General features: G+C 33.2%; 1 protein-coding gene across 1 annotated transcript in view; it reads left to right on the top strand.

Annotated features, from left to right (window-relative positions):
• Positions 1–821: 821 nt before the first annotated feature.
• The window catches only part of LOC126741694 (cytochrome P450 4g15-like), a 42,247-nt gene continuing 28,732 nt past the window's right edge, over positions 822–14,336 (top strand). Inside the window, exon 1 of the mRNA XM_050448223.1 lies at positions 822–937. The gene's annotated coding sequence lies outside the window, so the exon portion shown is untranslated. The remainder of the gene's footprint in view (positions 938–14,336) is intronic.

Raw genomic sequence — 14,336 nt, 5'->3', positions numbered from 1 at the left:
GATCTTGGTAGAGTTTATGTCGCGGATATTCATACTAACCTGTATTACACTAAGAGTTTATAACTATGTTTTACGATCAAGATGTTGCCTTTGGATATTGACTATGTTGCAAGCAACAATTAAAACAAATTCTCAGTAGACTGCCAACAAAAATTGGAATTAATATTTTCCAGTTTATCTATTTAATATTAACTTAAAGAATATTATTTATTTATTTAATAACAACAAAAATAACTTGATATGATAATTAAACAAGCTTCAAAGAAATGTTTATTGAAAATGAATGAATTTTTTTTAATAAGCTAAGTACAATTTTCCGTGGAAAATGTTTTTGTCTAAAAATAATACGGCCTTTTTCCTCGTCCCTTAGATCATTTTGATATCAGCTTTTCAGGCTTTAGCAACAGCTTGTACATATGTCTATATTAAAAATTATTTATTTTTTAGATTTATTTTCGGCAATTTAAAGTAAAAAGAGTAACACTCGAAGAAAAAGAGCGACACAGATAGTGAATACTTGATTGAGAATGATGTCATTCAATTCGTATTTATCATATTTTAATAATTCATATTATTATTATTATAATGGATTAGTGCCGTCATCGGAAGATCTCTATGTATATGTTTTCATACTTTAGCCCCATAAAAAAACTTCGGAAATATAAAGTAATGATTGCAAAATTATGCCAAAAAATGTATAATTCAAAAAAATTCGCTACTTTTTACAGAACTGCCGATAAAAAAAAACTAATATAAACACTATAAAACAGTGTTATTAACCTATTTTGCATATGTGCGTAACCATTTTCAAAGTATAAATTGTTAAGTGGGTTCCAAGTGAATTTCATTGTTTTATGTGTAATAAGAATTACACATAAAACAGTAAGTTAGTTTTTTATTTTTTAACACCCTTAGTGTTTTTTAAAAGTTTTTTGAGGTGAGTTTCAAGAACATTTTAACACATATTGTTCTTTTTTTTAATTAAATTTTGGATTTTTTAAGTATATATGAAAGATAGTTTTGAAAATGTTATTTTTAAACATATTTAACCACACTGGTTAAAGGATACACATAAAAAATAGCGAATTAACAAAAACGCACTAAAAGCTGACTCAAAATTACATACATTTTAAGATGGCAGTAATTTTTTGGCAAAATATCATATTGAAAACAGTTTGACAGATTTATTAAAACAAAAAATTACTGCATAAAATGTATGGACGCAAGTGAGAAATAAAGTCAAAATATTTTTATAATTTGAAATACCTAAAAAACCTAGTGTAAGTATTAAATAACTTTGGAGGTCCAACAGGAAATAAATCATAATAATCAGACAAATTTGGATAAGACAAATCAACAGAAAATATAATAAATTTGATAATGTAACAAATAACAATATCAAATTTACTAACTGGTGCAATGTATACCTAATAGTAAATAATTTATTCAATACTTAAACATGTAACAATGTAATTCTATCTGAATTAACAGATTTGAAATTATTCATGCTTAACAGATTAACATCAACCGTAACTGAATATCTATGAATCAGTTGCATGCCTCAGTTGCATCAGACTCGTTAGTGAAAATGTCATTGATAAAAATTAAAGTTAAAAATGGAGAAAGGTTGCTTCATTATTTCACATAGTCTTCTCACAATGTTTATTGTACATGGCTGAGATCAACAGATGAAGTGGAGCTGTCAAAGATGGTACTAAAGAAATTTGCAAAAGCATTCACAATTTGCAGGGAGTAGACAAACAATTGTTATTTTAGTTCAAAATATTGGAGATTAGATGTTGTTTCTTGCTTGTATTAATTTCCAAAATTTCTTAGGATCATGATGATTAGAATTTTCAGTATTTGTTATATAAACTCTATACGCGACTTTCTGGATGCTCGGAGAGCCTTATAAGCATTATAGTCAGCTAAATCACTAGTTCTTTTCCATCTAGCATGCAATCTATACTTTTCCTTAAGACCTGCCACAATTTGGATAGTATACTAGCTGGGATAGTAATATATTATCGATTTTGTCTATAACTGCCATTGAAACTGGAAACTGCCTTATTAACGTCATAAAATCACATCCGTTGAACTTGACATAAATTAATATAGCATGGAAAAGTTCTAAAATTATAGTTGAGACTTTGATTTAGAGTTACAATTCCTTTTGGTTTCTGCTCTAAATGATATAACAATAGAAGGATGGTAAGCATCAAGTGGCATCAATTTTAGAAATACTCAAAAAATTTATTACCAAAACTAAATTAAACATTTTGGAAATTAAAAACTAATCGCTGTCGCAGTTTATACACATATAATATATACTAGTACCTGAAGTGCACCTTAAATGAGCCCATTTTTTGCAATTGGAATACTGTATCCATTCTTCACCCGGAACAATATCTGTAAATGCTGCTAGGCACATCAGACATAAACCGTTCGTCATAGACCGTTTGAAATAAAATAGGGTTTAAATTTTTTTCTGGGAAAGACAAACATGGGTGGTATTGTATTCCCTATTGCTGATACGGCGATAATTAGGGTTACATTAGTTCCATGCTCTCCTGAAGTAACAGCACCTATGTTTCTTTTTCCCTTCGCTGCTACTATTTTTGAAGGTTTTGTTACAGTAGACACACCCGTTTCTTCTGTGTTCCAAATTCTTGATGGCGAAAATTTATATTTGTCCATAACGTTGGCAAGTTTTTCGAAAAACATATTAACATTATGTTTATTGAACGAGGTTGCTCTACCTAAGCTTCTCGGTTCTGGTTTTCTTATTGAGAGCTGAGGGTTTCTCTTTAAATAAGCCGTCAACCAGTCATTTCCTGCTATTTTATTTATCTTCCAAGGTTCAGGAACGTTAAAGTTGTATTTTATTGCACATTCGAAGGCTAGGCGTCATATCTAATATCGTCATGGCTAGCTAACATCAATTGGCGATAGACCATAAAAAATGGATGCCAATTTGAACAAGTAATCTTTAAGAAATTCTTCTTGCTCTAAAGAAAAAATTTGACGAGATGCAACATATCCCATTGTTACTTCGTCTGGTCCATCTCCACTCTTTATTTTTTTTATATATCGGCCCAGTGTCGTTCGATCAATTCCAAATTCAGTTGCTGCGGTTCTAATACTTTTTCCCTCATTTTCAACTGCTTTTGCTGCATTAAATAGCTGCTCTTTTGTCGCCTCTCCACGTGCGATCGTCCTCTTGTAAGTACGCATCTAAAACATCTAAAAATTAAACAGGAATATAGCAAAAATATTATTTTATACATTAAATAAAACAAATACATGAAAGGGGGTTAGTTGAGCCATGTCTCAACTTGCCCCGTTAATTTTGGCTCAACTCACCCCACACATGTTTTTGAAACAATTCAATACATAATAAAAAATGTATTTTGTTACTTCGTCTGGTCCATCTCCACTCTTTAATTTTATTTATATATCGGCCCAGTGTCGTTCGATCAATTCCAAATTCAGTTGCTGCGGTTCTAATACTTTTTCCCTCATTTTCAACTGCTTTTGCTGCATTAAATAGCTGCTCTTTTGTCGCCTCTCCACGTGCGGTCGTCCTCTTGTATATACGCATCTAAAAATTAAACAGGAATATAGCAAAAATATTATTTTATACATAAAATAAAACAAATACATGAATAGGGGGTTAGTTGAGCCATATCTCAACTTGCCTCGTTAATTTTGGCTCAACTAACCCCACACACGTTTTTGGAACAATTCAACACATAATAAAAAATGTATTTAGAACTGTTATTTTTTAACTAAATGTTATTAAAATAACACGGTTATGATCAAATATTGTATTTACTTTGAAGTCCACAACTTTAAAATAACGAAGTAGGACCAAAAACACATTCAATATCGATTTTTTACATTCGCGTGCAAATACGGACGGTCTACGTAGCTTCGTGTTCACTTGGATTCCTTAAAAAGTGTTAGGTTTTTGTTATATGGTGCGTGGATCAACCAGCCCCGCCCTACCCTACGACAGAGCAGTGCAGGCAAAAAACTATAATATAAATTAAAACAAGTATATTATATCTTTATTGGAAGAAAAAAAAAATATATTAATACTTAAAATAAAAATAAATAAAATGTTCTTTTGTTTTCCGTGATGCTGCTTGATAGTTCTTAAGAATTTTCTTCTCCAGCATCATTGCTTTCGAGTAGAACTGATTTGCAATTATGCTTTTCCCATGCAAAATTCATTTCTTTTAAAGTAATCCATAAGAGTTTATTACTTACCAAAGCAATGCTATCGTCTCGGTCAAGCTGCATTCTACTTTTGTCCAAAGTTGATATTTAATTCTTGATATAAGAATAATGAACTTTTTTCTACCGTTTAGCGTTTCCAACAAGGACTCTGGCTGGTCTTCCGGTACTAAGCTTTGGTGGTTCTACTTGCCCCGCCTTTCTTTTTCGTAATAGTCTATAAATGGTAGATTTTTCTATTCCAGACGTTCAGGAACATTCCTGTACAACTTCATCTACAACAAACCTAAGGGGTCGTATTTTAAACAATCATCAATATTTAAAACAATAACTTTTTTATTGACTAACAATGCAAGAGTACCAGTAGTAGATCTATTATTAGAACTTATTTTTGTTGGAGTAAAGGCAGACCTTTATAAGAAAATAAAAAACAGATCATAATCCATTTTTTATTTTCTTATACAATATATATCTGTATGTTGTACATCCGCCAGCTTACCTGGTGGAAGCAAAATTGAGTTTAGTTTATCTGTCAAGTTAGTATATTAAATATTAAGTAAATCTGTATTATATTTAAAAATCACACTTATCTGTACCCTTCTTGTAATGTTCGGACCCTACCTTTTTTCTCGCTTTATTCATTAACTAGGTACTAAGTTTACCACAAAATTTTCAGAAATTTACATTTTATTATTTACTACCTATTTGAAATAAACCTTAAACATGGAAATAGTTTTTAAATATCTGGAACATACAACATAAGTACTTTTATAACTGTAAATGGTTACAGGGACTAAAAGTGACTCCGACGAAGAAAAAATTAATAAAAACGCAATATATTAAGAAAAAACTCGCAGTAACTTCATATGCGTAGAATTAACTTCCTAGAAAAATCTCAAAAAGTCTGAATAATGTCTGATGAAAAGTTTTTTTATATATTAAAGCCCGTATCAAGCAAATAAAATTATTAACTTGCTCAAAGTAATAGATTTAAATAAAAAATGGTAAGTAGAGGAAATATTTATGTAAAAGAAGGCCTGAAAAAAGAAGAACATCATAGTTGCGTAATCTACGGACTTGGTTTGGGAAAAGATCAGCAATTGTTTCAAGCTGTTACAAAATAAGTTATAATTGCTAATACCATGATCGCTAACTGCTAGTTTTAAATTGTATTTGTTTTCATATTAATAGAAATTCTTTCATGAAGAAATTGATTCATACTCTCTTAATTCTTTATCATTTATTGTCAATTACAATTTTCTGATATAATTAGCAATTTTGTTTCGAGGATAAACACGCGTGTTCATCGAAACACGTGTGTTATTTATTCGATATAGATGGTATCTTTCCACTCGATTGAATATATTTAGATATAAATGACAATAAACCAATGTGCTTCCCAGAAATTAATCTACGTCATCAAACTTAAACCGGCTTCAAAGGCTTTGAATAAAAAATTATATGAACAATTAGAAAGGTGTAAAAAATTGGCTTAAATTCCTGGATTAAATGACTGCTTAAATGCCTAGAAAAAATAAATAATAATGTCAATTCCCTCGGAGCAAATAAGAATTCCAAAAAAATGTCTTTAAATGCCAGACACTTTAAAAAAATAATTTTAAGACTTTAAGTTTACGTCAATTTTACCGCCTGTATAAACCGATCCAATAAATAATTAAAATTACTTTTGATTTTCTCACAGGAATACCATCTGTCCTTAAAAAAACGAGACACCCTTCAAATACGATTTTAAATGCTTGGAAGACACAAAAAGAAAAACAAACCTCAAATGACTGACAAAAAAGCTGCTTCAAATGCCTGGAATAAAACAGAAATTATTTAAAAACATGGAATAAGCAAATTGTGATTTAAACTCCCTTAAGGACCGATGATTCATACATTCTACAATCCTAAATAAAACTAGGAAATTCAAAAAATGGTCAAGAAAAATTGTTTCTGCTTATAAAACTGTCATCTATAATTTAATTAATAATCGACATAATGGGAATAGGTGAGATGAGATGGCCAGGCGTAGGAAGTATAGACAAAGAAGAAATCACAGTATTTAATTTGGAAATACCAGATGGAAAGCTGGATTATGGAGATAAATACTAGTTGTAAGACATTTCGGCTGATGTGTGCTTACTTTTAGGCCAATGTCCGATAGAGCTATGCTACATTAAGTGAAACTCATCCTGTAAATATGAACATAGTCCAAATATACAAACCCACTCGCAGACATGTTAGCAGAGAAATTTGAAAGTATCTACCAAAGCATAGAAGACTTAAAATAACGACTCCCAAAGCACGAAATAAATGTCGTAATGGGCAATTTTAATGCCAAATTGGGAGTAGGGTTAAATTAGAACAAAGAAATAATAAAGGAGACAGACTTGAGACATTTGCAGAAAACAACGAATTACATTCTACAAATTGGCAAAGAGAAGACTATATAGACTATGTAAGTCACCATGGAAGTCACTAGCCGATACTTCTAGTAACATTGTCGTCAAATTGACTATATGTTAGTTAACAAGGAACATTTCAAAAAATCAAAAACTGCTTTGATTCAGTTAAAACTTATCTTAGTCCAGAGATTAAATCAGATCATATACCTCTAGTAGGAGTGAAACTAAAGAAAGTTAAGAAAAAAATTATTCACAATATGATGACTTTACAACAACCTTTAAAAAGACCAAAAAGCAAGCGAATATGTTAACGCAAAGGTAAAAAAAGTAAAAGAGATGAATGACATGCAGGCGGTGATTAACAAATTCAAACATTCAAGATATTCAACAAAAAAACAATTTATAAAACCAAATAGATATTTTGGAAGACTACTGGAATTTGAAACCCAATTTAATAGAGAAGAAGCATACAAAAAAATCCAGACATAGATAAAAAAAGGATAAAAGAAGCCAAAGAAAAAAAAGTAGCAGAAAGATGCGCAGAATTACAAATACTGCAAGCCGGACACGACAGCTTTAACCTACACAAAAAATTAAAGAGACAAATGTAACCTTTAAAAATCGATAAGATATGAAGCTTATAGACACAAATGAAAAAATTATCATTTACAAACGTGATCTGCAAATAAGATCGTAGTCATATTTAGAAAAGCTTTTTGAGAATCAAACGTCTCACTGTAGGAAGAAGCTACAAAGCCACCCATACTAATCTATGAGCTAGAAATAGCAATAGAAAAATGAGAAACAAAAAAGCAGGCCAGGGAACCAGACAACATAGAAACTGAATTCCTGAAGCTCTCTGATGATAACCTCGAAAAATGCCTGCAGTCAGAATTTATAGCCAAAAAAACCTGAAGCAAAGAGGTTCGAGATATATAGGACCATCAGTCCAATTCAGAGACCGACTTTGACGATAAACATATCAGACTAATTTCAAGTCTCTACTTAAATCAGACAGCATGCTTAAAACTTGATGAATATCAAACGAGACAAGTGAAAATATAACGTGAAGTCAAACACGGATGTGTTTGATGTATTGTGACTCTCGGTGTTGATATTCAACTTGAATTGAATTGTCGAAACAGTGGGCTGCCAAGGCAGTTATGCATATAGGTCTCCTAATGGACCCGTCATGCCCCACCAGGGGTTACCAGAGCCCAACGGCCTTAGAGAAACCGATAAGGCTCTCTGGTCTGAAGGACTTAAAGTCACTCGATACACTGAAAGTGTTACCCAAGTATTTGAACCTGGCGCACGTGAGTGCTGGGCACTCCTCGACTACATGGTCCACGGTTTCATCCTCCTCACAGCACCATCGGCATTCCGGGTTGTCCGCAATACCGATAGTATGGAGATGGCTTCTTAAGTGCCAGTGACTGGTTAAAAGACCTGTCACTAGCCGAATTTCGCGTCTTAGGTGTAGTAGATTTTTGGTGAGACAGGCAGAGGGTCCACCTATGTGCGCTTTGGCCTGTCTCATACCAGGGGACTCAGCCTATCTTCGGTGGGTCCACTTGTCCAGCAGACCCTTCATTGACGCGACCGCAATGCATTTGGCGATACCAACTATAGGTTCCGGCCCCATCGGCACATTCGCGGATCCCAGTCTGGCAACTGCAGCTGGACCCTGCAGCTCATCTAAGTAAGCTTGGAGCTTACCTTTGCGGCTGTGATAGCCTTAATGGCAGCTCTGCTGTCCGAGCATATTGATGCGACTGTATTGTGGTGTCCGCAGCTTAGGATTTTCTGTCCGCATTTTAATACAGCGAATACTTCGGCCTGGAAGACAGTGGCGTGCTTCCCCAGCGAGTATGCCCTACTAGTATGTGGGATCCCACCACAAAGCCCTGATCCAGCTCTGTTATTTATTCTGGAGCCATCTGTGTACCAGATGGTCCCCCTATTTAGCAATGCAGGTCTGTTGGAATGCTGCCACTCCTCTCTACCTGCAATAGGCATTCTGCGTCACGAATCCCTTGCAGTCCACAGTCCCTGGAGCCATGCAGCCACTGCCCATCAGAAGGAGAGGACATTCCTGTATGGCCAGTGACAAAATTTTTGCGTGACCGGTCTCCCCAGCACGTAGTTTGCCGAGGACGTATAGCCTGTACGCAGTTCTCATTGCCTCGAATTGCACAACGAGATCCGAGAAAGACTCAGCAGAGCCTCGAGCGCTCTAGTCGGCGCCGTCCGCATGGAATCCGTTATGCTGAGACATGCAAGACGTTGGACTCTGTCCAGTTGAGCACGAATTTTCGCTTTCTTCGTACATGGCTACCAAACGATAGCCCCGTATGTGAGGAGAGGTCTCACAATGCGCGAGTAGATCCAGTGGAGGATCTTAGGAGACAGACCCCAGGTATTGCCGAAAGCTCGCCTGCAGGCCCATAGCGCGTAGGTGGCCTTCTTCATTCTGGTGTCTGCATGATCGTAGCAGGAGAGTTTGGGATCTAACTTGATTCCCAGAAATCGAACTGTCCTGAAGTAATGCAGCTGTATGCCACCTAGAGATATAACAGGGGGCGTGCCAAAGTTACGTCTCCTCGTGAATAGTAGGAGCTTCGCTTTTTTGGGGTTAATCCTAAGACCCCCCGAGAGGCACCATATGTCCACCATACGCAGGTCTCTCATCATAGGGCCCCGCATTGAGAGATATTCAACTTATATTCCAAGAAAATTTTCAACAAGGCCCTTGAAGTAACATGTAATAGTAGAAAATGTAAAGAAAATTTAACAAATAATCATCAGCAAAAGAGATATAGATGGAGATCACCCATATATCGGCAAAACTCGAATTAAACGTGTTTAATAATGTTGCTACCTTGGAACCGTCATAAATCCACAATAGGATAGTGCACAAAAAATTAAATGTCGTATAAGAAAACCGAGGACGGTATTTTACAAAATCAGTGTCATCTTCAAACATAAAATGTCGCATATCTCTTAAAATAAAATTAAGAAACTTAGGAAGCTACGTCTTTTCTATTTTATTCTATGTTGAAGAATCCTGAATACTCACAGAATCTACCATTAAAAATCTGAAAGTATTTGAGATGTGTCCAAGAGAATTTTCAGAATACTAGGGACAGCTTACATTACAAACATAGAAGTGCTTAGAAGAATGAAAAAAAGATCTAGAAATCATAAACATAAAGAAAAGAAAACCAAAATACTTGAAGCATGTTATGAGAAGTAAAGTACGATACTTCATACTGGAAACCACATATAAGAAAAGATATTGGTTCAAAGAAGGTTCCGAAGGAGAAGAACATCATATTTGCAGAATCTACGGAATTGGTTTGAGAAAAGCTCAGTAGAACTATTTTAAGCTGTTACAAAAAAGTTACAATTGCCAACTGCCAGTTTTACATGGTATTTGTCTTCATATTTATCGAAATTGAATTGTTTCTGGCATTTTGTAATTAGCAATATATCATGCCCTACCGTTTCAAGATTTATTTTCTCGATATTTCATATTATTTGTTTATACTTTATCATTTCTTATCAATTAAAATTTTGTAACCAGCAGCAATTCTGTGTCAAGGAGAAACACGCGTGTTGATTGTTACACGTGTGCTATTTATTTGATCTAGATGTTATTTTTTCTAATTAATAATATAATTATGTGTTTCTCGAAAATGTGACTGTTACTTCAATTATCTAGGAGGAATAAGCTGTAGCCATTGTGATCATGATCATGTGCCATGTATCTCGAAAAAATTATTTCAGATAATAAATTCAACGAAAAAACCGGCTTCTAATGATTTAAATAAAGAAATATGTGGAAAATTGAAAAGCCATAAAAAAAGTTCTAAAGCCCTGGAATTTATATATAAAAATGTATTTACTTATTTGCAAAAATGCAATACCATCTAAATTTTCTCAAAGAGATGTAAGCTAAAATTTCTCCTGCTTTAGAAGTATAAAAAATTGTATTAAATATTTAAAAGAAATTAGTTTAAATTCCTAAAAATGGAAGTTCTTTTCAAATATATGGAACTTACAACATAAATATTTTTATAACTTTATATGCTTACATAGACAAAAAGTAACCCAACAATTTTTCCGTTGTTAAAAGACGAACACAATGAATCAAATAGAAACTCAAAGTAACTACAAATGTTTAGAACAAAGTTGAAAATATCTCAAAAATTCTGAATGATATCTTATGAAATTTGTTTTTAATTCTTGAAATATTTTTTATTTAAAAAAATCGAGCGGGATCACAAATGTTTCTTTCAGCGAGAAATCTTTATCTTCATCAATTTTGATGACTCTAAAAAGCAATCCAAAAGTAACAAAAATTACTAACTTTCTCAAAGGAATGGAGTTAAGTAAAAAATGTATAAAAACCCTCAAATGCGATACAAGAAAAAATCCTCAAATGACTCTAACCCTCCACTGACTCTAAAGACCTGCCAAAAAACTGGATCAAATGCCTGAAATAAAATAATAAATGTCACCAATGATTAACATATTGTTTATGTCGAAAACTCTTAAATTGGAAAATTCAAGAATGATTAAGACAATTTTGAGTCCCGTGTGAACAAAAAAAAAATTATAATGAGTGAAGCAGTTGTACGCTGTATTAGCTTAATAAATAAAACACACTACTTGTATTCAGCGTATATAATAACTTAAAAATTGCTGCATAGCGCTTTCGGCCGTAGGCCATCATCAGGGCTTAAGACATTTTCAAAGCAACGCCACTATTCCAGAAACATGGTACACCACATATTGCCTATAGTTTCCTAAGTACTAAGTAACCAGTGTAGGTGTTTTTTATTTATTTAAAAAAAATATGTTTCAAGGTCTGCTAATTGAAAATTTTAACACTAAATGGACTCCAAAATCCACTGATTTATTTTCCCTATATTTTTCTGACATCTTTATTTAAAGATTTGCCTAAAAATGCTCTTTAACAATTTTATTCCAGTTCCTGAAGTTTAGCCTAGAATTTTTCATCAGTTGCTTTAATCAAAAAATTGTACCCTCAAAATTTTCATTTTCTGCGTTTTACGATAGTGTCCTCATGTAATAAAGTTGGAGATTAGATCAGTCTTGCAAACAGAATACAATGATTGTTTTATAGTTTGCCATAATAGAATCCTAAAATCCCAGTAAACACAGAGATGGTAGCAAAGTGATGGCCTAGTGATAAAAAAGAGAGGCAAATCACGAAAACTCTTTAATAGTACTGAACTTAAGCTACAATTTTGCTATGATGAAGTATGGCATTAAGATTTCAGAAATGGGCCTTTACTCCCTAATTATTTATTTGACATTTGGAGGTAATGTATGGTAATAGTTACGACCCTATTGTGTTTTTTTCATTTCACGTTTTTTTGTTATTGTGCCGACTCTTTAAAGAATTTTTGTCACTGCAATGACCATCAACCATTGGAATTAAATATCCTAAGCTTTACTTCTGCCTTCATTTTCATATAATTACTAATACATTACGTTTTTAGTGAAGATCGGCAGGATACTTTGTTTTAGTTGTAAGTAGATACTTTTGATCTCTCTATATAGACATTTGAGTTTCACCTTTTGAGAGAACCTGTAATATCACCTTTTTCCTTAGAGGTGGAAAAGGTTCATAAAGATCTTTGACATATTTCATCATTAAAAACACTGTAATGATATGAACAGCGGCGAATATACCAGCTGTTCTTCGTCTTACGGGAACCTTGATTTTGGTATTAATAGAAATGGAATCCTCTCTGTATTTTGTAACTATATAGCAATATATTAAGTCCCACCGTTTCGAGATTCATTGTTCTAATAATCCATATGATTTGCTAATTTTAATTTCTTATCAGCTAAAATCTTCTAATAATCAGGTGCAATCTTGTGTCGAGGATAAACACGTGTGCTATTTGTTAAGCCTACATGTTTCCTTTTTATTCCTTTAGCTATATTTAGAAATAAATGGCGATAAAAACATTTATCATATATTTAATAATTGTAGCAAATTTGAATAAAATAAAGTTCTACTGTACTTTAAATTATTTTTTAAGTATGCTTAAAACACGTTAACTGCCAGTCCCAATTAGAAAAAAAAATTACCGGGTCCTACGGGCCACGTAACTTTTTTATTAAAAACAGTGTCTGTGTGCATCAAAACGAACGCATGTGTAAAAATTTATGTAACTTTTGCTTTTTTTAGTTTAAAAAAGCTGTGTCCAAATATGGTACACATGGCACCTGATTGTACAGGTTTTATTTTTTGATGTCGTGTGCCATGTGTACCTGATCTGGACACGTACAAGGTCAATGTTGATTCGCCAATGTTGAGAGATGGCAGCAGTTGTACGGTTTTTAATAGAAGCGCAAGTACCACGTGCATTTTATGTTTGTTGCCTTCTTCAGTCATTCTTTCTATAAAAATCGGTGTAAGAACACTTTGTTTTGTGGGCTATAATTTGGAGGAGCAATGGCGGCAAAGAAAAGAATTATTTCTGATACTGAGATGCAACAAGCAGTGGAGGCTGCAGCAGAAGAAATAGAGATTTATAGAGACCTCGACATGAGTGACGAGTTTTCAAATATCTCAGATTCTGATTTGGATCCGACATATTTGGCCGGCGAGATATCTTCAAGCAGTTCTGAAGAAGACCGCCCTTAAAAAAAAAGATGAAAATTCCATTTTTATACATAGTTTATTTTCTAAAATGTTATTAGAAAAAAACAGTGTTGTAAAAAGTTTCAATATACTAACTCGCGTACGAAACTAAGTGGAATACTTATGTATATCAAATTTAACGTCTAAAATTCATATTTTCTCTTCCTAGTAATGAAAGAAAGAAAGAAAGAAAATGTGCTATATTACGTAAGAATAATCTTGTGTACAAGCATCCTACAAGCTAAAAAAACAAAACACAAATACAATTTCAAAAATTGACAAAACAATGAACAAAATTAAACACAAGAAGACAAAACTTTTTGAACATACTTAAATTAAAGATAACTAAATAAAACAATTAATTACTAAATAAAGGTAAACTTGTTGACAAAACTAGAGAAGAAAAAAGGAAAAAAAGAAAACTTTCCAACATGTCCAAGGTTAAAACCTATCATTAAAAAAGTCATCCAGGTTATAATATGCCTTAGCCAATAAAAGCGACTTTAATTCTCTTTTAAATTTCTTAACATCCGATATATGTCTAACACACAGAGGAACATGATTGTAAATTTTTTTACTTATGTAAATTAATGAGTTTTTGGTAAGGAAAGACGTAGGAATAGGTAGGGGAACATCATTTACACGACGAGTCAAATGGCCAGTGTCAGAGGGTAGTTTGGGAATTGTGTGAATAAGAGCAGCTGTTTCTAAGATAAAGAGTGAAAAAAGAGTTAGGATTTTTTCAGAAATGAAGAGGGGTTTGCAAGAATCTCTTAACTTAGCAGAACACAGGTATCTAACTGCTTTTTTTGAATAACAAAGATAATGTTAAGTAGCCCCTTATTGGTTAAACCCCAAAAAGGCAAGCCATACCGAATATGAGATTCAATAAGTGAAAAGTACACTGAACGTGCAACCACCCCTCCCAGCTCTTGTTTTGCCATTCTTACTGCGAAACATCCAGAAGAAAATTTCCCACCTAAATGTAAAATATGATCTTCAAA

The sequence above is a fragment of the Anthonomus grandis genome, chromosome 10, assembly GCF_022605725.1.
Source record: "Anthonomus grandis grandis chromosome 10, icAntGran1.3, whole genome shotgun sequence".
NCBI classification, from domain to species: Eukaryota; Metazoa; Arthropoda; class Insecta; order Coleoptera; family Curculionidae; genus Anthonomus; species Anthonomus grandis.
This window is presented reverse-complemented; position numbering and strand designations above follow the sequence as displayed.